Genomic DNA, 23,644 nt, shown 5'->3' on the forward strand with positions numbered 1-23,644 from the left:
GTCCTTCTCCTCTTGACCTCTAGACCCAACAAGAAGGAGGTTTAATTTTCAAGACAGGCAGGCAGGCAGGGTTGCCAGGGGAATTGTGAACTCCTCTGTGATACTTTATGTACTTCCTCCAGGCAATCACTTTGCTACCCATGTATATTTGCCCCATATATCCCTAGCTTTCAAGGCAGCCGTGGGCAGCCTATTTTTTAAAGGCAGTAAAGGCAATCTGTGATGGCTTCTAGTCTAATGTGGAAAAAGGATTGAAAAGATGCAAAGGGACTCGGATATACAGAAAAATAAATGGGCACCGTATTGCATGAATGCCTGGTGTAGTTCAAGGAAACGGAAGCACACAAGGTTAGTGGGTGAGGTGTGCCTGTCCGTGAACCGCTGTTGAATTCACATAAGTATTTTGTAGATGTGGGGAAAAAATGTTCACACCTGAGAAAATCAGTGCATGGTTACAAAACCTCACAAGGTTACAAAACCTCACTGTAGGCACTATATTACCTTTTTAAGAAAGGCATGCACATTTGTGTAATTATGTGTTTTAAAGTATATATGTCTGGGTCTGGGTGTTGTGGAAAAGGCAAAAGACATTTCCTTCAGAGAGACGTGATTAACTTACAGAAGAATGCAGATATAACTTTGGAGAAGATATTCAGAGATCAGTAGTGAAAGATGAATTCAGTCTGAAATGCAAGACTGTTTGAAAAAGGAAACTTAAAAATTGCCCTGCCTTGAGTCTTTTTGGAATAAGAGAGAAAGAAGGGGAAGCTATCAGTCTTTCAAGATTTTGTTATTATAGCCCAGGGGTGGCCAACCTATGGCATGCGTGCCAGAGGCAGCACTCACAGCCTTCTCTGTGGGCACATGCGCCCTGGCCTGGAGATGTGTAACCGTCTCTCTTCAACCGCCCACTAATTCGCTGAGGTCCCACGTGGCCAGATGCATCCTGTCACGGCTGGTTTCTCTCTCCCCCGTCCTGTCCCTCCTGGCCTCACATGCTCTGCTTTTCCCGGGAACGACCAACTGCATTTGCCTCCTCAGCTGTCGGCCGGCTGTCCAGCTCAGAGGCGGCTTTTATGAACTGCTGGCGGTGGGCTGCTGAGCCCCAGAGTGTGCCGGTTGAGGGGCTGGTAGGCTGTGGCTGCTGACGGATATCATCAGCCCCCATACCCTTGCTGGCCTCTGTGTGCGGGGACCGATGGTGTCAGGCAGCACCCACCCGAACCCCTGCCTCGCCTTGCTCTGCGGCAATGGCACCCCCACCCTGCCCCCTGCCTCACCCCACAGGATGATCCTGTGATTTGGATTGTGGTATCTTTGTAACAAAGGTAGCAAGAGAAATGAAGAATTAGATTCATAATGGTTGGTAATCACCCACTCAATATAATTTTCATTTAAAAATCTGAGTTTAAAAAAATTGTGTATATCAGGAAGAAAAAGTAAATAAAGGTTTCATCTTTACACGTACCAAGTTTCCCTAAAACTCAGATTCTTCTCTTACTCCCTGAAAGGTATTTGGTATCAGTTTTGTTTAAAGGTAAAGATGTCCTTGAACTGGCTTGACTTCTGATGACTAGATGGATATATTAATGTAATTTTCTTGGCCACATCATACTTTGCCCTTGCTTTCTTTTGGGATGATTTTTTACTTCCCTATCTAGACTGTAATCCTGTTACTGCTTGGATGTCTTGGCTCCTGGTACTAGCCAGTCATAACTTTGCTTAGTTTCTGAGCCCCCAGACAAAGTTAGCCAAGTGGTATTACCAATACTCCGCTATTTCACTAAAAGTGGCATTTATGTTTTTTATTAATTCTATTAGTTAGTTTTATTAGTTTTATTTTATTTTTTCAAATGAGACTGATACTCTTTCACCAAATGAATCTTCTTCTACCTATTGACATTTAAATCATTGCATCCCAGGTTTCCAGGTGAATGGAAAATAGCTTATGGGAAATCTGAGTATGAAAATCTCTCCTTGATCATCTACATTTAGGATTTCTTACTGTTTGTTTCAAAGATTGTTAGAAGTTTTGGGAACTTTACAGGGTTTTTCCCCTTCCCATTGCACAGCAAACCCATATTACATCTTCACTGTAGGGTTGTCTATTTAGGTAGCAGTTTGCAAACTTGCAAGCTTTGTAGTTTTTGCTGCTTCGTTGGAGGTGACAGACTCTGCACAAGGCATACTTTTTAACTTAACACATGAAGGGAAAGCTTTGCATCTGCATGAGTAGCCCAGTCTTGCATAGATAGTGCTTTATCTTTACTAGTCAGTCAGTTTGGAAGAGGGCTCTATTGTTTTTGGGAAAAGCTTTCAGAGAAATTATGCACGGTCAATTAATGAAGGCAGTCTGAGGTATTTGTTTATGAATCCACATGCCATTAGAACAGTGGTTCTCAACCTGTGGGTCGGGACCCCATTTGGGGTCGAACGACCATTTCACGGGGGTCGCCAAACAAGGCTGTCCGCCATTTCCCCCCCCCTTTTCTTTGGCCACGCCCCTGGCACCCGATAATGTATAAGTGGTTGGGGGTCACCACAACATGGGGAACTGTATTATGGGGTCGCAGCATTAGAAAGGTTGAGAACCACTGCATTAGAATCAATGGTTGGCTGAAAAAAATAACGGTTATTAAGTGACTATTAGAAAGGACCAATGGATACAGATTCTCTCGCTTCCAAGGTTCTAGATAGAAGAAATGCAAGTGTACTTATAGACCAGTGGGTAATCTAGCCATACTATGTTTGTTTTAACCAGCTTCCTCTGATTCCTTTCTGTAAAAAGCAGATTTACAAGAGGCCGAGGATCATAAAGACCATTTTCAATTCAGATAATAGTCCTCTTCTCTAGCTCTGTCTCCTTACCTCCACTATCTTCCCAATCAGCTACATACAAAGTATAAATCGCAAAATAGAACATTTTCAGGGGTGCAAGATTTCTCAAAGATTATAAGAACTTTTAAGTTTTTGTTGCCTTATTTAAAAATTATTTTAAATTATTAATAATTTAAAAATTATTTTACAGTATCAGTTGGATCCACAATAGACTTAACTATGCTAAAAGCAGATTGGTCTGTTGATACTGAATATGGGATCTGGAGTGGGATCTGTAGGCAAAATATCAAATTATGTTACTAAACTGTTGGGACAAACCAATCAAATTAATTTATACAGTTTATTTACATTTATTGCTATATTTGATTTATATCCCACTTTTCTTCCAGGAGCACATGGCTTCATATATTACAAACCTCCCTCCTGTTTTTTCTTCTTTAATAAACTGAGCTGAGAGTATGATTGGGCCCAAAGTCATATAGGAAGTTTCCTTGGCTATTGATGAACTTGAAAGCAACTGTCCCCATCCCAATGCAACACCTTAGCTTTCACCCCTGCTCCATACTAGCTTAATTATGGAGCATTCATTTTTTTCTCAAAATGTTAGCCATAGCAATCCTTAGTATAATAGGTTACAAATAAACAACTAAGAAAGTTTGTTTGGGGTAAGAAAATGTTTTCTCTGTTGCTCAATGTATATTGTTTAAAACCTGGATACAGATACTTTTCCCCATGTCCTTGCTACCAAAGGGAACACGGAGAGCTCTGACCCAAAATAGCAATTCAAGGGCAAATTGGTTGCTCGAGATTCTTATTTGTTATGCATTTCCTCCTGGAAATCATGTGTCCTAATACCTATCCCCGTCTGAAACAATGCAAGCCTTGTTTTAAGGACTAGCCAGGGTTATAAGTCTGTCTGTTTTGAAATGATGCAAATTGTGTGGAAGAGTTGGGGGAGTGGACAACTTTGTCTTTCCGCAGCTGCTGGGAGAGCAAAACAAAGAGGAATCTTTGATCTAAGGGTCTTTTGAAAGTATGCTTGACCAGTTGCTGATGGAACTGCTGACTTGAAGGATAATTAGTACTGATCTGTATTCCATTTTTGAGATTGGGAACAAAGGCCTTTTTAAGAAGAATCATCCTCGTTGGAGATATTCCCCAGTGCCCACTTATTTATACAATATACGTCTGGAGTCAAACGTGGAAAATAAAAATGACTGCTTTGATTGACTGCATGCACCAATTTTCTGATATCTGGGGCAACATCTCCCTCTCCCTGTCTTCCTGCTGGCTCCTTCTCTGTCCCACAGAGATTACTCTAGGCGGCTGCTGTTAGTCACTGTTATTTATATAAAGATACGTAATGTGTTTTGTACCGAGAGCTTGTCTGCAATGGCGCTTACACCAATTCAGATTCTAGGGACTGGCAGGGATTGCTGTGAATAATGACTTGCTAGTGACAGCTTTATTCTGCCAGTGATATGTCATTGTGCTTGGCTTTCAATTAATCATGCAACAACAAAAACATTGTATCTAGCAACTATGTTATATCCATTAGAAGTGGAAGGAGTTGTGGCTTTGTGAACACAAGTATCATCTCCCCTCTTGGTTTCTGTCATATTCTCTAATTGGTAAGTTTCAGTATAGGATCCATTTCCTCTCCCCTCACTCATCGGCTACCACTATGATCTGTGATCTGTTACATGACAGCCTGACAGTTTTTAAATGATGTTTGACATGGAATTACTTTATACTCACCTTGCTTTAATCATTTTCGTTTCCACTGAGTTGTGAAGTGAAACAAATGGGAGCAAAAATTAAAGTGAACTAGTGGTGGATTGGTTTTCCGTGATAGTTTATGATCATCCTTGGCATTGTGGAGCAAAAAGAACTGGATTGGTGTGAAACCCACCGACAATAAGATGTAGAAAACCATTGAACCTGCTTAGGAGTTAACCTCCAACATAAAAATGTAGTGAAGAGTGTGATGATGTATGCTTGATCTGCTGAGATGATGAATAATTGCTTAATGACATGTACCTTAAAAAGAAGGAAGTTGGCTTTCACCACAAATGTTTGTCATTTTCTGAAATAAGTGATCAACAATCTAACTAAAAACCGATATAGGTAGTCCTCTTTTTATGACCACAATTGGAACTGGAATTTTGCCCTAAGTCAGCATGTCTTAAAGCAAGTCATCATGTGACCAGACCTGACTATTTTTACTGCAGTCATTAAATCATGGGGTCATTAAGTGAATCCAGCTTTCCCAATTATCTTCGCTTATCAGAACTTGTCTAGAAAAGTTGCAAATTGCAATCACATGACTGCAGGATGCTACAAAAAGTATATAAATCATGGGGGAAGTGATAGTTGTAAAGGCAAGGACAGGTTGTAAATCACTTTTTCTAAGACCCTTGTAACTTTGAACCATGTTTAAACAAAAAATGTCAAGGACTTCCTGCATGTCCTTTTTCTTGCAAGCAAAGCTAGGCAGGGTTCAGTAATCTTGGAATAAAACAAAGTAACCTCGGTTTTAATTTGTTTGCTTTTAGCCCTTGCTAGATTTTAACTTCTTATCCTTTGCTAAAGAAATACTGGTGTGCATTTTTTAAAAAAATAAGCTGAAACAAAAAACCTTTTGAACTGAATGCCAATAGAGACTTGAATTTAACAATCCTTTGTAACTAGAAACTTTTTTTTTCTTAAAGAGAGGTTAATATTTGAGAACTTAATGAACTGTCTTGACCATGAAACTTGGTAATTGTCCTTCCTTCCTTCCTTCCTTCCTTCCTTCCTTCCTTCCTTCCTTCCTTCCTTCCTTCCTTCCTTCCTCCCTCCCTCCCTCCCTCCTCCTTCTCCTTCTCCTCCTTCTTCCCCCCCTTCTCTCTCTCACACACATTCACACTTAAAGCACCAAACAAAAGAGAAAAAATTCTCTATTCCTCCCCCAATCTAGGCTAAACTGAACAGTGACACTTAGTGACAGCACCAAAGCTGGGTCCGAAATATAGGCCTGGGCCTCAACTTCGGCTCTATCACCACCACTGCCATGCAAAAAAGCTACCTCACAGTATTCCCCAAAGTTTAGCCTGGCACTTCCCAGAATCTGTCCTACACTGGTTCTCTTCAGGTGGTGTTCCCTTACTGTTGATAGGCCTATGTTGCCTAGCTGAGGCTAATCCATGTTACATGAGGCCTTCATTCTTGAAGTAGCTTTGGAGAATGCTCTTCCGTGGCTTCTGCAGGCTCTGAAAATTGCACAAAAGCACATCCTGTTCTCATGTGACTTCTGCAGGGTTTAGAGACTACACAAGCAGTCCTCTTGTGCAACCTCCGGAGGGTCCATTCTAGCGTCACCTCCACAGCCTTCAAATGTTGCGCAAGAATGGGGCATACTTTAGAGAATAGTTGTTGTCATATGTTGGTGAATGCTGCATGTCACCCAAAACATTGTAGTGTGTCATCCTTGACATGTTTATCACATTACTTGTCTGTTAGTTAATTTGAGTTGCTGGGCAAAATGGGCTAGCCTACAGATCTTTTAGAAGAAGAGTCTCCAACTCCCAAGCCATGGCCTTTTCAGAAAGGGGCCACGCAGGTGGCTGGCTGGCGTACATGTGTGTGTGCACAGTTTGACTTGCACAAGTGGCGGGCTGATGTGTGCACAATTCAACTTGCACAAGCAGCAGGCTAGTGTGCACGCACACAGCTTGAATTGTGCGAGTGGCGGGCTGGTCCCCCTCTCACTCCCCTCCCAGCTGAGTTGCCAAGCCATAAAGGTTGGGGACCACTGTTGTTTGGAATCTGGTGGTGTCCCCATTTTTAAGAAAAGAAAACTGAAATCATAGATCCTGACATTGAGATAAAAAGCCCTTGTCATGAGACAGGAACCTTGTTCTCCATACACTTGCTATATAAAATTTCTCCTGCAAAAGAGATTATTTGCATCTCTTTGCTGTCTCTGCTGTTACAGAGAGAGTGTGTAAAGTCTAAAATGTTATCATTTGTAATGTGAATGTTTACGGGTTAATATTTATTTTACTGTTCATTAAATTCTGATGCTTAAATGGAGCATTGCATTGCAGTTAAAAATCTTATGTGGCTAGAGTGGCCATAGTCAATTTGAGCTCCATGGGGAGCTAATGTCTTCTTGCAGCAATTGTGAGAATTAGTTCTTCCACTATCAGCAAAAAAATAAGACTGGCAGACCTGACCTCTGCCAAAACGAGGGACAAATGGAAAACTAGATCTCTCTCAAAAAAAGTGGGCCCAGGCAGTCTTAATTTAGGTTAAAGTGCTGTTTGAAGCACAAGCATTCCTGGACTTCTTTCATTATGGAATCCTAAATTTTTATTAATAAAAAGTACGAGTCGAGTTCTAGAATTCTTGTGAGCTTGCCTAAGTAATTTCAATTTGATCATCTTCCAGTTAAAATCTAATAACCGCATTATCCTTGTCTTAGTACAGTGTTTCTCAACCTTGACAATTTTAAGGCATGTGGACTTCAACTCCCAGAATTCCACAGCCAGCATTGCTGGCTGTGGAATTCTGGGAGTTGAAGTCCACATGCCTTAAAATTGTCAAGGTTGAGAAACACTGTCTTAGTAGCTTTCTCAGAAAACCTTTTATAAAAGTTGTGATTTTTGTTTACCCCTTCTTGGTACTTTATTTAATGGAAGCATTCGTTATTTTGACTGTTCACTGCTTTTGGATTTCCACATTGGGCAGAGGTTTGGGATGAAGTATTAGTGGCTCCCGAAATCTGTGATTTGTTTTTACTGGGAATTGAAGACAATTCATGAAACTGAAGTTAGTTAATTTGGCAAACTCTAGCACAATGTGGTTAGACCTTCTAATTTGGTAAATTAGTGGAAGGCTGCTTTGAATAACAGAACATTTGTTTTCTATTATTTTAAAATTACACACACACACACACACACACACACACACACACTATACTGGATTCGTCTGTGACTGCTCAGTGTAATTGTCATTCCTATATTAGAGATGAAATTCAGCAGTTGTAGCATTAATGATTCAGATTTGTCCTCTTATTTCTGTAGTTTGGGTTGAAATCATTCATATGAAATCATTTCAGCCCAAACTGAAGTTCATATGATTCTGAATCCATTCTATGTGTTTTCTTTGGTTATTGACTTAATATTTAGAACCAACCAAGATAAGCAATGTGGAATTTTCAAGGATGGAGGCTTGCTAAAAGAATTACCATATAATATTAAAAATAAGCAAGTATACTTGAATTATTAGAGTGGAACAATGTCTGAATTATTTTATTTTTGACATGATTAAGGAAGAAAACTTTCAAGCACAGGATCAATGGTTTGAGGGATTGTTCTGTTTGTAATATAATTTTCCTCCAATTCCCTACTTTTTCCCATCCTGTCCTTTCATTTCCTAATCAATAATTTTAAGTATTTATTAATGCCAATATTCTTTTGATATAAGAGTTGGTGACCTTCAGACTCATTTGAACTCAGATGGCCATTAAGATTAAAGGGGATTTAGTTTGATCTGGAACACGTTGTTTTGCTCTATTGACAATTTATTAACTGTTTACTATATTTTTCTAATTTTCAAACAGCAGTTGAAAGTTCACCTGATTAGAGTTATCATTTTCTCTGTTCAGTTTCTTGGGGGGGGGGATTTTTTTCCTTGCAATATTATATTAAAATCTCACATTTCCACAAAATCAGAAATTTCTCAAGTTATTTCCTCCATTTGTGATTCCCCCCCCCTTTTTTTATTATGAAGGTCATGTTACAAAGGCACCTCAGGTGGACATATTTAAAATAATCTTGTAATAATTGATTCAGGAGAGATTTGAAGGACAGAATTTGCATCCAAGCCATTATGAGAGCAAATCCTCTAAGGCCTAGCTGAACAGCTCTGCTCCTAAATAACTTACAACTTTGAAATCAATTTGGCTCTATGTGCAGGTGGGACAGAAGAATAGAAAACAGCTCAGATTTGAGAACGAAAACCTCTCTTTGTGAAGAGTTATAGGTAGCTGGCAGCTTTCACTGATGGCTAGAGAAAAGGAAGGAAATATTATCAGTGCACATGCTCTCTTGGAGTTATGACTATGCAGCCCTCCACCCACAATTCTCCCTTGTCATCTTTCCCTTTTGCAGCTATAGAAGGTGACCTTGTAGAACATTTCTGCCCACTTTAGACATGCTAGCTGCCATGGGGGTGCGTGGCCATTTTCGCATGTGCACAGCACCAGCTCATGCCACATGCGCAAACAGGGCCGCTAGTGCCGCGCCAGTTCATGTGGCCCGGTTTGCATGCACACACACACCAATTTGGAAGCTGTTCTCCTTCCTTCCGGGCCGTGAGCCCAGAAAGGTTGGAGACCTCTGCTTTACACATAGCAACTCCATAACTGCATCATGTTGGATGTGTAAACATTGAAGTTGAAGTAGAGAGGTTGATGGAAGCTTTTTTGTTCAGAAATACGGAACAGAAAAGTCCTCTGCTAAAGTTACTTGAATTAGAACTGAGATTTAGTGCTAATTCAGGGAAATGAATACAGTGGTTTATATTTTCTCAACTTGCCTGCCTGTGGGCTGCTTTTTGAGTGCATGTATGAAAAGCTTTTGTCAATGAGCCAATTGCCACTTTAGAGACATTTGATGAAGTAGTGGGCTCATTTTCTGGAGCAACTGTGTAATTTAGTTTTGATATATTGAAGGCCTTAAAAAGCCCAATGAATGGAAATGTTGAAATCCTGATTGTATATTGCAACTCTACTGGGAATAATTCATTTTTAAGTACTTAAGCCAAAATCAGTAGAGGTCCTGAAGTGATGAGAGAAGACCTCAGCGATATCATTGACCTTATATTGACTATACTTGAGAAGAATTTGTAAAAATTGCAGAATGGAGAAATTGAGCTACTCAATAGTTTCTTGAACAGAAGCAAAGGTTCTTTTCATACTAGATGTGTTAATCAGCTGACGTGTGCAAGAATCTCTGTGTCATAACTCTTTTGGGAAAGTAGAAGGTAATTAAAAGTGTTGACTGTTCTCAGCCTATTATATCAAGTTAATTCTGTCCAGTGAAGTGGATTCAAAATTTATGAAATCTTATGGTATAACAAATTTGCTAGTCTTTTAAATACTAAGAATTGGAAAGTAGTGATTTTTAACTATTGGATTTATAACACTTTTCAAGTTATTTATAATTTCATTTTCTAGGGCCACCCATCGTCCCTAACTCTGCATGACTTGGGAAAATTGAAAAAAGCAACCAAGTACAATATTGTAAAAATGCAAAAGTAAAGTAAAAAAGAATAGCTACGGGGTGTGGGAGGGAAACCAACGTGTTGTATATATGCAGAATCAACCCCCATTGTGGACATACACACTGACCTAGTCCAAGGCCTGAGGATTCAGACTACATTTATTAAAATTTCAGATTGGAGTTCTGTCCTAAGTGGGTTATATTTCTAGTTAACTACATTTTAAAATGAAGTACTTTATTGACATATATTCTTTGATACTGCTTCTTTGTGTTAAGCATTTTATGAAAAGAAGCTGCCATAATTCCTAATGCTTCATCTTAGAAATTGCAGAAGTTCATTTAAGAGCAGCAGTGGAGAACATGGAAACCAGAAAGGCTATAGGATAATGCTGTACTATTATCAGAAGGCTTATGTTTAATAAGCATTGAGTTTTACCTAACCATTTCTGATTGGATTCTGTTACAAGTAGGAATTATTTCTATAAGCAAGCATTCATCAGGAAGAAGAAGCATAGTATTATATCAGAGCAGAACTCCTAATTCATCATGCCTCTTTCAAAAACAAACAAACAAACAAAACTGGAAGCAGGCAGGCATTCAAGAACACAAATCCCTGATAAGTAAACAGGCTAATGAAGCCATTATAAAATAATTCTAGCAACAGCTGTGCATTAAATGCAAACTCTATTTATAAAGAAATATAGATTCACTTTAAGCTCAAGTTTTAGTTTGTTGCAAAGAATATAGTTGAACAGATATCATCTGGGCTTCCTGCTTGGCTGTTGAGAGGCCTTCCATCCATCCATCCATCCATCCATCCATCCATCCATCCATCCATCCCAGAAAATAAATGAAAATCACACTCTTTGGAGAGACTGACTTGGTTTGACCAGTGAAATAAAATTAAAAAAAGTACCATCCCAGGCACGTTGGATTCTATTTTGCAAATCAGAGTTGATGTAGTCATTAAGCCTACTGTAATGGATTTCATAGAACCATGGAAAGAGAATTGCATGAGAATTTCATCTTTTCCCACTAAAGACATCTATTAATAAAATGGGGGAGGGAAACTATGAAACATTTCCTGATTTTTTTAAAACTTAGGAAAAAGTTTCATACATTCTCAATCAGCCTTTACAATGCTAACATAATTTATAAAAAGTGTTTATGAATGTATTTGCTTTATGACATCATTACATTATTCCATATGGTCTGTGATTGGTATTACTCCATGTAGAAAGGCAAGCTAGACAATACATTTCTGAAATGCAAGGGCAAGAAAGAAGTTCTTCCTCTAAGGCAGACATGTCAAACTCGTGATGTCATGTGATGTCGTGCAACGTATTGGGACGGTTTTGCCATTGCCGGCAATGGGGTGGGCTTAGCTTCCGGATGACGCGTCCGGCCAGTGCGCCAGCAGTTTGATACCCCTGCTCTAAGGGAAACTTACTTTCATGAATGATACCTTCCTCTGTACATGTGCTTCTTTCTTCTAGAGATCTTTTAGTTTATAGGTTAGAGCAGTGGTTCTCAACCTTTTTAATGCCGCGACCCCAACCGGTTGTAAGTCGAGGACTACCCAACCGGTCGTAATTCAAGGACTTTCCCTGCCTGAGAGCGCAGCACATACGTGGTGCCGCCCCCCTGTGCCGGCCGAGGCGTAGGTGGCAAGGGGCAGCAACCACCGGCTGGGCCACCAGCTGGCCCAGCCCAAGGGAGGTAAGGCACCTGCCGGGCCCCACACGCACCAGCAACCCTTCCTGCGCCTGCCAGCCTCCCACCCCGGCCCTCTTTTACTTACATTTTTAGTAGTTGCTCAGCAGGGAGGAGTGGAAGCTTCCAGACAGCTCGCCTTCGCTGCAGACAACTTGCAGCACCGTTTGCAGACTGGGGCTTTTGGCGGGCTCAGCAGGGCAGAGACAGCCTGGACAATTCCTATTGGCTTTTGAAAGCCAATAGAATTAAGACTCTATTCAAGAAAGTCTATTCTATTGGTTTTCAAAAGCCAATAGAATAAAAGGGAGTAGCACAGCTAAGGAAAAGGGGGAAAAAATGGAGGACTGCGTTGTTTGGTGACCCCCATGAAATGATCGTTCGACCCCAAATGGGGTCATGACCTACAGGTTGAGAATGGCTGGGTTAGAGAGATCTTTTCTAGTTTTTAACATGATTCAAAGCATTAGGGCAGACATGTCAAACACAAGGTCCGCGGGCTGGGTCCAGCTCGGGGAGGGCCCAGATTTGGGTCCATGGGGCTATCCCAGAAATGGCAAGAACCAGCCCCGCTGCCCCAGACCTGGCCCACTCTAACCTGGCTGGGCACCCTCCCGGCGCACTCACAGGAAACGGTGAGCACTCGGGCTGATGGTGTGCAGCAGCAGCTGCAGCAGCTCATTTCCTCAGCCCGCCCTGCTCCTCCTAGCCTAACCCTGTCACGCCTGGCCACACCCCGCTTTGCCGGGCCTCTCCTTGTCCGGCTCTGCTTTGCCACACCACACCTTTCCTCACTTGGGCCATGTCGTTCTGTAAGCCTAGCACCTTAGGGCAGGCCCGGCCTGTGGGGCAAAAGGCACAGAGATGGGAGCACACGATGGCACAAGTCGAGCATTGGCTGGCTCCCAGTCACCCTCTCCACCAGGTGATAGGGCCGGAGAGGAGAACGCAGCACTCATGCAGAGCCGCAGCCTGGAACTGCCGGCAGCCAGCAACATGTGAATCTCTGTGGCGGCTGGAGAGAAAGGGTGAGGAGGAGGAGGAGAAAGCAGGAACGTTTTTTCTCTGTGTCTGTGTTTGTGTGTGTGTGTGTGTGAGAGAGGGGGGGGGGAGCAGAAGAGGAGGAGGAGGAAGCCGAAGTGTTACAAAAAAGAGGAGCTTCCCCCTTTCTCTCCCCTTCTCTTTTTTTTTACCTCCTCCCACTCTGTTCAGGTGCAGCTGGAGGAAAAGGGAGAGAAAGCAGGGAAGCAAAAGTGTGGGAAACGGGGAGTGTTGCAGAGTAAGCAAACTTACAAAAAGGGGATCTCTGTCTCTCTCTCTCACACACACACACACACATGCTGTGTCAGGGAGGTAGTGTTCAGGCAGGCAAGAGAGCAAACTCTCAGATTGGCTTTATGGTCTATTCTTGCCGCCTCCCCTCCCTAAAATCCAGGCAATAATAGAACTCTTTAGATTGATTGGGAAGTTAAGAGGAATTGGCGTGTTGAAATTAAAAGATTGAGTCAACTCCCCCCCAATTATTTTGTTGGAGATATGGAAAGTGTCAGCGTCCTTACCAACCCCTGGTTCCCACAGAAAACAAGTAATATACGTCAAGGTGGCTGGCAAAAAGCGGAACGGTCTGACCAACGTTTAATCACAGCAAACAAAGTTAGCGCTATTGTAAACGCCCAGAACGGAGTTCCGGCATCTTTTTGGGATGAACCTTGTAGGGTAGGCAAGGCGGGTTGTATGATGTGTGAGTTCTGGCACATTTTTTTTTTCAGAAAAAGCACTGGTCTTAACCATTCGACCAAACTGCCTCTAACCGTTAGTAGAGGTATATAGAGATAGATTCAGATAGAGAGATAGAGATAGAGATACAGATATATATTTTGCTATGACCATTGATAACTTGAAAAAACAAATAAAATTAACAATAGCTATGGTAAATTGGAATCTCCCTAGGGTTTTGTATCTAGATTACTTTGTAAAATGGCATTTATGAACAGGTCCCAAAAAGATGTGGCTAGCTAGGATGTTATTTGTTTTGTTTCATTTGAGAGAAAAATAAAATTAATGGTCCTGTTAATCCCAATTTCTGTTATGGTGGGCACAAATACACTCAATGGACATATTGGACAGCTTCTTTAATTATTTCTGTTTTAGAATGGTTAATTTGATGGTTGTAAAAAGACAGCTCCGAACACTCTCAAAACATAATGAAATATTTAAACATGTGACTTTTAAATTTTATTTTACTTGCTGTCTCATTTCCAGACTCATTTTGCTACTGTATTTTAAAGCACTTTTCTTGACCCTGAGGGCTATAAATGTTCATACTGAATGAAATATTAGATTGTCTTAGGTTTTTATATCTGTTTTGTGAACTTTTGAAAATTACTTTTTCATAATTAACCCAGCTGAGGGCTTAGGAGATCAGGGAAAGAGAATTATTCATTTTGGTTAAAATAATATTTAATAATTAATGCATTAATAAGAAATATGTAATTAATTAATTAAGATGTAATAATTAATATGTAAGTTTAAGATTTAAATGTTATGTGTACATTTTATAGTACAATCCAGCCAAGGAGCGAAGGCTGTCTTTGACCATCTAAGGCAGGGGTAGGCAACCTTGGCTCTTTTATGACTCATGGACTTCAACTCTATGCTGGCTCAGGAATTCTGGGAGTTGAAGTCATAAAAGAGCCAAGATTGCCTACCCCTGAACTAAGGGAAGAGCTATCCAGAGTCAGGTTTACATTCCTTTCCGTGAGTTTCTCTGGCTTCATCAGTTTATATGCAAGCATCACATGTGCAACACAACACACATGAGAAGGTTCAGTTGCATGGTGTCACAGCTCATGTAATGTTCCAGAGATGTCATTTGTGCATATTTACACTCAGTGGTTTCAGAGCATAATAATCTAAGGAATGTGGGGAAATTGTAAATATTATTGTTGATTCCATTGATTTTTATTTTTTTGTGTTATTTTACTAAGCTTTGGCTTTAGGTCTTTGTGACAGTTTTATAGGCACGGCAGTATGTGCTTTGGTGGCAAGGGGAAGCAATTTTGATTTGCTTGTTTACTGCCTGTTTCTTTGTCTGCAGGGTTATTGTGCAACTCTCTGCTAAAATAATACCCAACCTATGTGCAATAAAGGGTATTGTGAAAAGGTGCCCCATTGGCACGTCAATGCAGAAAGTTAATGTAGCACAGTGGTCATCTGTTGCTGGAGGATCTACATAGTAAAATTGGGGAGAGGAGAATAGGAAAGCAATTGGTTTGTTCAATTACTTGTTTTTAAATATGGAACAGAATATAGTTTCAGAAGGTGATGCTGTAAAATTTTGATAGGCGACACAGTGAGCTACCCCAACTCCCATTTTGAAAGCCTACTTGATTGGAATATACTTTTAATACGAGGACTTTAGCCCATGTGACTCAAAGTTTATTATGAAATAGATTTTAAAAGTATTAAACTTGTAAATTTGGCTTTCGAGCATGTGTGCATCTTAATTTGCAAGGGCATATTATTTGTCATAGTTTCCACGGGGTGAGATATTGTAGATGAAAGTGAAGTAGATTATCCAGCTTTCTCACTCAGTCTAACTAACTGGACTAATAATATAATATAATATAATATAATATAATATAATATAATATAATATTATAATATAATATAATAATTATAATATAATATATATTATATTATATTATATATATTATATTATAATATAATATATAATATATAATATAATATATTATAACATAACAGTACAATACAATACAATACAATATAATATAATATAATATAATATAATTAATATAATATATAGGATCTGATAAAAGTTTAGCTAAGTTTGTTTCAGGTTGTGGCCCAGGTTTTGTTTTTTTAAAAATTCACTATTTTTTTAAAAATTTCTTACCCCCTAAAATTAGAATTTCATTCTTTGGGGAAAAAATGCATCCCATCATCCCATTGAAACAATCCAATTTAGATTCTATGAACTTTTAAAATAATAGCATACCAGCAAAAATTATGTCTGATTTTTGTTACTCTAAAACAGTGGTTCTCAACCTTTTTAATGCCGCGACCCCCAACCGGTCGTAAGTTGAGGACTACCCAACTGGTCGTAAGTCAAGGACTTTCCCTGCCCGGGAGTGCCGCGCATGCGTGGTGCCGCCCCCTGCACCGGCCGAGACAACTTGCAGCACCATTTGAAGAATGGGACTTTTGGCGGGCTCAGCAGAGCAGAGACAGCCTGGACAATTCCTACTGGCTTTTAAAAGCCAATAGAATTAGACTCTATTCAAGAGAGTCTATTCTATTGGCTTTCAAAAGCCAATAGACTAAAAGGGAGTAGCACAGCTAAGGAAAAGGGGGGAAAATGGCGGACTGTGTTGTTTGGTGACCCCTGTGAAATGGTCGTTCGACCCCAAATGGGGTCCCGATCCACAGGTTGAGAATCGCTGCTCTAAAAGCTATCTAATTTCTCTCAGTTTCTATTAAGCACCAGTATAGTCTAGTGCTTAAGAGTAAAAATTGAATATTGTATTTTAAAAATAGAGATAAATTATAGTTAATTTCAGCAACTCTGGGGAGAATTTGAAATAATAATACCTGTGAAAGCCTTATCTGAACATTTGTAACCTCCTTCCACATTTCATCTGAAGAAAGTGAATATAGGTATAGTCCAGGTTTAAACATAAAGTGACTTTAACATAAGTCACTGTTCTCCTCCCAGTCCATTTTAGATTTGACAAAAAATTATGAAAAACGTAGAAGCGTGCCAACTGCTTTGAATTGGGTGAATAAAATTAATACTCTGGAATAGATTTGGGTGTTTTTAAAAACAGGTTACTTTAAATTTGGTAGTCCCAAAGATGTTTTTTCAAGAGGCAACTGGACTTTGTTTTTCTATGAAGACATCTTCAAAGAAAAACAAGAAAGTCCAGTTGCCTCTTGAAAAAGAATCTTTGGGACAGCCATGACCTGGATGACTGAAAACCTCCATAGACATTTAAATTTAATATGAAAAGCCTGACTTTTTCACCTAGTATATACTCTGTATCAGGGGTCTTCAAACTTGGCCCTTTTATGACTTGGATTTCAACTCCCAGAATTCCTCAGCCAAGTTTGAAGACCCCTGCTCTGTACAGATTATATTTTAGCTCTGGTTTTCTAGCCATGTTCTTCTGCAGTGCAGGCATTGTTATGGTACACATACAAACCTAATACCAAGTGTACAATATGTGTAGTAGTATAATGGACTGCAGCAGCTCCCTTGGTGAAGGCTGCCTCATTTCAGAAGAACATACTATACAAGTCAAAATGTTTAGATTTACTGTATATCCCTGATTTTTCTAAAGGAAAGAATGCACAGATAGAGGGGACATGAAGTGTGGCCAACCATTTATCTGAGTATTTTCATGCTTTGAAGTCAAAAAGATGAAGCCCACCAATTGTTGCAAGCAGCATTGTATTAACCCTTTGTGATAACATTCATGCATCACCCTTTGTGATAGCATGCATATATGCAAGTGTGTGCTTGGCAGTTGTAGTACAAATGTTGTAATGGGCACAGGTGTTAGGGTACTGGACTGATAGTGGAGCAGCCCAGCTTCAAAGCTTACTAGGTAGCCCTCTAGCAGTAACTCACCCGAATTCACAGGATGGTTGTAAGAAAAAAATAGGAGAAAGAGGTACTGTATGCACTACATGTTTCTGAATGGAAGGAGAGGTTTTTTAGGTAACATCCTAGGTCAGTGGTTCTCAACCTGTGGGTCGGGACCCCATTTGGGGTCGAATGACCATTTCACAGGGGTCGCCAAACAACGCAGTCCGCCATTCCCCCCCCCTTTTCCTTGGCTGTGCTACTCCCTTTTATTCTATTGGCTTTTGAAAGCCAATAGAATAGACTCTCTTGAATAGAGTCTAATTCTATTGGCTTTCAAAAGCCAATAGGAATTGTCCAGGCTGTCTCTGCCCTGTTGAGCCTGCCAAAAGTTCCATTCTGCAAACGGTGCTGCACCAGTTGAGTAGTCCTCGACTTACGATTAGTTGAGTAGGGGTTGGGGTTGCGGTATTTAAAAGGTTGAGAACCACTATCCTAGATGTTTTATTTGAGGATTTTTGGCTCACTCTTTCCTTGAGTCTGGTATACATACGTTGTATTTGTTGGTATTTTTCTGCTATAACTTTTTGAGATCTGTAGAAAACTTGAGACATCCTTAATGATTGCTGCTGCCATTGGAGTTGGTGGATGATTATGGGTTTTTTTATGTTGTGGATTTTAAATGTTGTACACTGCCTGGAGTCACCTGTGTGTGAATTGGCCAGCCATGTAAGTTTGTTAAATAAATTGGTAAATTTGTCTGATGGGTCCACGATTACGGGTAAATATAAATGTGACAATAATGAAATTGTATAATTCACCATTGGAAAAATTCAGTCAAGACAAGAGTATTAATATTTTCCAAACTATATTCCCTCCTCCTCCCCCTCCAATACCATGAGTTCATAAACATATAGAATATTAAGCAGGGATAAATACGCCACTGGACTGAGAGCCAAATTGTTTTGCAAGGAACAAATTAGGAGGCTGGATCAGTTTGGCAGTGTTTTAGTGCCTCTTCATTGTACCCAATACCTTCTGAAATGTTTTACAATAGAAGCTTTCCTGCGTCTTCAAACCTATTGATTTACAACTCAGTATTGAAACAATGTCATTGAGGTTTTATGGTAAGCAGTTTAATTGTGTAAAAGCTAAAACGAGTTGTGGTTTGCCAATTAAATTGGAGATGGATTTTTTTGTGTCTCTCTCTCTCTGACATTTAGGCCTCATTGCCTACTTGTTTTTGCTACGTTCTTCCTGGATTCTTCTCCCTCCCTCTCTCCCTCTCCCATCCACCCCCACCCCACAAGAAGGACACTTTTATATTTGGATTCTCTCGCTCTGTAAATTTCTGAAAAGCTGAATCAGCTAGCATATTTTAGCTAATTCTGTTAGGAAAGAAATGAAATCCTGAGAATTCTTGAGCCTCATACTCTCACACAACTTGTCTCCCATTCCACCACCCTTGGTTTAGCAGATAAGGCATATTCTGTCATCTTTTTTGACCCAAGACTTCTGTCTTCTGGTGGCTGTGCCTGACCTGTGGAGCAGCATCCTGATCTTAGTAGCTTTAAAAAAAAAAAAAGCTCTGAACTTCTGATTATTATCTCAGACATTTGAGCCAGGAAGTTATGTGGCTCTGCTGGTGATGTGGCTTCTTGTTTGATAGGTTCTTGTTTTAACCAAGGCATTGTGGGTTAAAGCAGAATTACAAGATTTCATTTCATTTAAGTGAGAGAGAATAAGAGAACAGGGTTCTAATTCCCGTTCATTTACAAATACACATACACAGAAATTTGGGGGCAAAGTGGTGCCCAAAACAGGCAGTAACATCTCTTCCATGTCAAGTTCTACTTCTGGTGACTTCACAGATGTGTCATGCAGTTTCCTTGGCAACAGTAGTGGTTTGCCACTGCCTTTTCTAAGTATTGTCCAATGTCCCAGCATAGCTGGGGTAGTCTTTTATCAAAGTATAACCTAGGCCCAACCCTGTTGTAACGAGAGTAGCTGTATTTCAGGAGTGACCTAGTTAGCTGTGTGCACCTAGATCCTTCCTCCCAAGTTCATACTGGCTGTGCACTGTTATTTAATTATTCCTATTAGCCAATAAATATTACTTTCCAAAGGATGGGTAGAGAAACGTCCAACCCTCAAGGAACATTAAAGTTCTTTTGTGAAATTCTTGATCAACCATCAGGGTTCTCATGCAAAACTGTTGTAATTGATCCATTCATGCTGTTAATGGAGAAAGACTTAATTACAGCATTGTACCACCGGTCTAGAGAAATTGTATCTCAGGTTTGTTGCTGGAAAAAAACAAAGTGTAGATACCCTCACCAAATTTTTTCAGTTGCAGTGATTATGTGTTGCAGGATGACACAAAAAACATATTATTCATTTGCTGGATTCTTGGATATGCAAAGAGGACTGTGACTGGCAGAAACTGCTATCCAAAACGGTGAAACAAAAGGAGGAGTTTTGTAGTGCTGGGCAATCTTTCACTTGTGACCTTTCCAAGCGATAGATATTATTTATATTATCCAGAATATGAGAAATATCTTCTCCGCTAATTAGGGACTATGCCAATGTGGAGTCCAGCAAATAACATGTCTCCGCTGGCTCTTTCGATTCTATCCTCTCCTTCTGCTGCTTGTCACCAGAGCATTCCTGAAGTTTTCCAATTATTAATGAGGCTACTGTTATTAATGAGGCGAAAAGGACAACTCTTGAAAATTGGCTGGGGCTGCCCTACGTAAGTAGGATCTCTGACACAGTTGGATATTGCATTATGACATCATCCTAAGCTGTGGTTTACTTAAAACTTTAGCTTGTTCAGTAAATCCCAATTGGTTTAGTTAACGTACTCTGATAAGCCACAAATTGGAGTTTGAAATTCATGGTGGTCTGGTTACTAAATCACAGGCAAGCCATGTGTTGATTACTCCGACTATGTATATGTATCTTATAAATATTGGATTTAAGATTGTCATATTCTAATTATTGGGTTGTCTTCTTCCTGATGTTATTTATTTGGAAAAAAATATAGTCCATAAAACAAAGATTAGCATATAGGTTACCTGTTCACACGTTTTCCTACTATCCCTAAGAAATATACAATATGTATTTTAAGCTGCGGATAAAGGCAATCCTGTTAACTATAGCAATTGGGACTAAAATTACCACCACTAAGCAATATGGTCCTAAAGCACAAAGTCATGTGCTGCTTAGCCATGGTAATTCTGGCCATCTGGTTGCCATCATTAAGTGAATCATGCAGGTTGTTAAGCGAGGATGTCATGTGGTTGCTATTTGTGGACTCCTGCCAGCTTCACCATTGACTTTACTTTTCAGAAGCCGGCAAAGAAGGTTGCAAATGCTGACTGTAGGACCCTGTTACGTTGCAATCAAGTGCCAGGTATTGAGCACCTCGATGACAATCACATGACTAAGGGAATGCTCTGATAGCCAAGGACCAGTCATAAGGACAACTCATTCAACACCATCCCAAATACAAACAATTGCTGGACAAGTGGTTCTTCACCCAAACTCACTTGTAATGGTTTAATAGATTACACATATGCTTATAAGTTAGCATATACATGTTTTATGCAGCCATATGCCCTCTTCTGTTTATGATACACTTCCTCTTTTGGCAATATATGATTGGGTTTTGGAGCAAAAATAATTATTTCAGAAGCAAAATAAAAACAAGATCTTCCATCTAGCCCAGCAAGTAAGCAAGACTTTGAATCTGCTTGGATATCTGTTTATCCCACAACATTTGATAAAAAAAATGACTCATAGCTCCTGATTAAATTTAATATAATAATTCAGAAAAATAACTTCATGGTGCTAGATGAAGTTTACTAGAAATTTGCAGTGGGAGATAAATCTATCCTTATTCATAATGAATGTTACATTTTGGTGGAGTAATATGAGAAATGATTGTTCATAACATGTCAACCTTATAACTAAAAGCTAATATTGAAGTGGATTTAACATTATTAGACTTATTGCCTTTTGGGTATATTCTCGCATTAAATTTTCTATGCACCTTGTTTATTGGTAGCATTCTGCTAGCAAAAATCAGTAACCAATAACCAGAAGCAATGAGTTTTTGATTTTGATAAACACCTTTTGATCAGAACATGTGCAGAATAAGATATTAAACTTTTATTTAAGCATGCTAGACATTTAAAAACTCAGAGTTAATGCTGGGTGACTTATTTTTTTTCCATCCTATTCTCAGGTTTGGATTGCAAAAATGGAAATGTATAGGATGGGATGAGAGGGTGAAGTTTGCTTATAATTCAGAAGGAATTCCTATTCAAAGCCATCCATTGAGGCAAAGAGTAGTCAAATGACGAAATTGTCCCCGATGATGACATTGTGCATATGTTGCAATTTTCTTGCAACTGATACTTGATGCACAAATGGTATTTGTGTGATTGCTTCATCATGGAGGTGTTGTCATTCTAATGTCATCTTGTTTTGCTAGAGACACTACTCTCCTAGCTGTCATGAACAATAAACTTCGGCATTCATCGGTTGTAAATTATGTTGGAAGCATCTTCCACTAAAACTGCATATTTAAATATAATATACCATAAACCTCATACCTGCGTCAGATTAGCATTCAACTCACACAAGAAAGGGTCAAGGTTATAATAAAAAAAATTTCTGCACAGCATATATGGTAGATGAAAAACTCACCAGGCACAGTGATCAGTAAAGTGAGAAATGGCCAAATTTCCCCCAAGGAGTGGTTATATTTTAAAATCTTTCTTTGAGCTTTTGCTTGAGACTAGGAAAATAAGATGTCTCCAGTTCTTGCAAAGACTATTTCCTAGAATAATGAGAGTAATGAGACCATATGTTAAAAAAAAAAAGTTCCTAGGAGCAATATTAGAAGAAGTTCAACATGATTTAGGGCATCATACATTATTTCATGAGTATGTGAAGTTATTGTATTGTTATTGCTGTTGTGGTTTCTGCACTACAAGTGTAAAGATTAGGTCTGTATTATGGATGAGTGATATCTCGTGTACTTAACATACTGCAGAGTGTTTTAAAAATTAACGGAGAGCTGGAGGCATTTTCATCCCTTGCTTCAGCAAAGATTTATGAATAGAGTGTGTTACTTTTTCCTTTGGACTCATGAAGAGCCAGTCATGTGCCCAACGTCATCTTCACTACCCTAATCCAGATACTGGTTGTGTATCTGACAACCCTAGTAACTGGCTTAAAGATACAGTTATCCACTCACATTTAAGACTACAGTTTTTGGTGTTATAGATATAATTGCCTCTCAGAGTCACCTTATCAGGGAGATGGGCAGCAAATAAATTTAATAAATAAATAAATGAAATTGATGTATTTGGTGTAGAAGTGTACAGAAAATGCAAATGTGATTTGTTTTGAACCTGAAATAAATACATTGTATTTTGGAAGCTTTGGTAGCCTGTTATTATTAGATTTTTATCCCATCTTTACATAAGTCCTTCCTCTTATTTTCCCCACAATAATTTTTGTTGTTGTTTTGTTGGATTGAAAGAAAGGGACTGGCCCAAAGTCACCCAACTGATGTTCATGCCTTAGGGAGGTCTAGAACTCCCAATGTCCGGATTTCTGAACCAGCACCTGAACCACTACACCAAACCACTCACCCATTTGATTTGACAGAAATGAAACTTGGAACATTTTGATTCTTCCAGGATTTAGACAAGACAAAATCCAGAGGGGTCTTAAAGGGAAAGTGAGCAAGACTGTTGCAGCTTGTCTTTCTCTCTCCTCCTCTGCATGGACAATGCACTGACTTACCTGCTGATCTTCTTAGCCATTTCCTTTTCCTCCTTCTTAGCAGCTACTAGCAACAGTATCGTTGGCTTTGAACATGACATTTCCAACCAGCCTGCCCACCCTTCTCTCAGTCTTCCCAGTGCCTTTCCTATACAGGTAGTCCTCGCTTACAAAGTTCATTTAGTGACTATTCAGAGTTGCAGCGGGATTGAAGATAGTGATTTATGGCCGTTTTTCACACAACTGGTGCAGCATCCCCATGGTCAAATGATCAAAATTCAGATTCCTGGCAACTGTTTCATATTTATGATGCTTGCAATGTCCCAGGGTCATGTGACCTTCTGGCAAGCAAAGTCAATGGGGGAATCAGGTTCACTTAACTGTGTCACTAACTTAACATCTGCACTGATTCACTTAACAA

At 39.6% G+C, this 23,644-nt stretch overlaps 1 protein-coding gene across 17 annotated transcripts in view; it reads left to right on the forward strand.

The window, feature by feature from the left end:
- SEMA5B (semaphorin 5B) overlaps positions 1–23,644 on the forward strand; it is a 543,893-nt gene that overhangs the window by 315,765 nt on the left and 204,484 nt on the right. Inside the window, exon 1 of one of the 17 annotated variants that reach the window (XM_039330080.1) lies at positions 17,421–17,512. The exons of the other annotated variants lie outside the window; for them this stretch is intronic. The gene's annotated coding sequence lies outside the window, so the exon portion shown is untranslated. Of the gene's footprint in view, positions 1–17,420; positions 17,513–23,644 lie in introns of those variants that run through there. 17 annotated transcript variants of the gene reach the window in all.

The sequence above is a fragment of the Crotalus tigris genome, unplaced genomic scaffold (genome assembly GCF_016545835.1).
Source record: "Crotalus tigris isolate CLP2741 ecotype Arizona unplaced genomic scaffold, ASM1654583v1 scf7180000024424.1579004, whole genome shotgun sequence".
NCBI lineage: Eukaryota > Metazoa > Chordata > Lepidosauria > Squamata > Viperidae > Crotalus > Crotalus tigris.